This window comes from Echinops telfairi, unplaced genomic scaffold, assembly GCF_000313985.2.
Source record: "Echinops telfairi isolate 266 unplaced genomic scaffold, ASM31398v2 ScPeMD7_2;HRSCAF=8, whole genome shotgun sequence".
In the NCBI taxonomy this organism is placed as follows: Eukaryota; Metazoa; Chordata; class Mammalia; order Afrosoricida; family Tenrecidae; genus Echinops; species Echinops telfairi.
The window spans coordinates 41834368-41836560 of record NW_022103898.1 but is presented as its reverse complement, the minus strand read 5'-3'; positions in this window follow the sequence as shown (position 1 = coordinate 41836560).

Here is a 2193-nt window from a genome sequence, read left to right as displayed (position 1 = left end):
GGGAAAAAACTCCTGAACAGCAGCTACCAGTTGATTTTATGGAAGGGGATTCCCCTTCCAAACAATGATTCTCCTCTCCACATCCGTGCCCACAAATCCAGAACCTTATCAGTCTCAAGGTATAGGCTATAACGTAGTTGTTAAAAACTTTTTTAATGTCGTGTTTTTTATTTAAATTAGATTATTTAACTTTGAACTTATTTGAAATTTCTGTGTAACGTTTTGTATAAAAAGGCAAGGTTAGGGTAAAAACTTGGAGGTCGAGAGCGGATTAATCTGTTTTCACTTATTTCTTATGTTCAAAATTGATTCGGAACTCGATGGCATCGTATCTCGACGCTCCTTCTACAACGGATTAACATCAAGATCTGGGGCAACTTCTACTGTAAAATGAGAGTAAAGGCAGCATTTCTAGGATCCAGAAGGCCTAAATCCACCAGGCTTTTAATCAAAAGTCTAGGACAGTCAAGCTCAAGTAGTGGGGGGTGGGGGAGGCACTTTGAACTGATAAGCTATTTGAGGATGTAGCCCTCCCTCATTATCAGTGCATGTGTTTCTGGATATGTAGGGCCCGAATAAGCGAATATATAGATCAGAATAATAGAACTGAGTCATTGTGCATATGGTATTACCTAGCCTCTGTGATTCATTTAATAATGGAACTTGACAAAAAAAAAAACCCACAAAACAGCCCATGGTTTTTCTATAACTCCAGTAATTAAAAGGATAAAAGGGTTTGGGTATTATATTGTGGCAACCATTTTCCCACCACAGAGATAGCCTATGTGAGGATGGAGCCAGGCCAGAGAAGGCGATCACAGGAGTCAGTAACAAGGTGTTGGTAATAAGTGGCTGGCGGTGAGGGGAGGGGGGGGGAGTAAACCAAAGGAGAACCAGCATCTGAGCCACACCTGAATGGTCCCAAAATTTGAACAAGAACGAGACTTTGTAAGTATTCTTGAAAAACTCGTGAGATCAGTATAGGGTGGGCTATGAAGTCCCACTCTGGGAAGTTGTAAGTTTTCAGGAAGTAATGACTGGTTTAACTGTTTTCTGTATATCTTATGCTAAATTAAGCAATATAATTAGAGAATTTATTTTTAAATGTTAAGCCAGTCAGTGTGTTGGCTACTGAAGGGCATTAGAAAGGGCTTAGGATAAAGAGAAAATTTTTAATTGGAGAAGTTACATATAAAAACGGAGATCAGAAAATAATGTTTTGGTATAGGGGTCTGAGTTAGTTGATAAACACATAAACACATGTGGGATTAATTGAAGGAAACTCCTCTCTGGGACTGACTATTAAAGGGAGCCTGTGAGCAGGCTGAAATGCTTGCTGGGTGACAACCTGGATCTACTTTTTGAGTAGAAGTGGGAGAAATGCAGAAATATAGAGACAGGTTGAGTTTGGCCACAGACACTTGTGGACTTGGTTTACAGGAAAAAGAGAAGATGAGAGAGGGTCGACTGGTCTAAAGTTCCTGACCTAGCACAAGGAGGCTAGGCTTGTTAATTATTGGTGAGAGCCCAAGGCCTAAAGGCAAGGCAACCAATCAGCACCCTGGGGAGGCTGAGTGAGGCAGCCCACATTGAATTGACCAGAACCCAACCAGATGGAGATTTTTGAGCCTTTGAACTGGTGCATATTGTTGACTTTATGGATGGCATGTCCAGATTTGCCTTTGCTTATGGATGCCGACTTCACAAGGTTCCAACTGGAATGAAGACTCTTCATGTCAAAAATATGATTGTCTTCTCAGAGAACTGGGTTGATGTAAGTGGGCAGTATATAAATTTGATACTCAAAATTGAGGGGATAAAGGCATGAAGTGGTTGGTTTACAAACTTTCATAGGTGGGGGAACATATTCATAGGATTATAGGATTAAGGTGTAGGTGTTACTTACACATGATTGCAATTGTGAAGCTAAAGAATCATGTACAGATGCCAGGTTGGCAAGGGGTGGATTGAGTTAGTTTATTGTGTCAACCTGGCCGATAAGCACATGTGGCATTAATTGAAGGGCGGAGAGATAAATGGCCCCATGAGCCTTGCCTTTCTAGTTCTCAGGTCTCTTGTTTTCTGATGGTTGGACTAGGGTGCAGCTACCTTAGCCAGTTCCCTGCTTCAGCTGACAAGGCCACTTCCTGCAAGACATCCCTGAGCAGAAGCCACATGGACCTACCCCAGTGC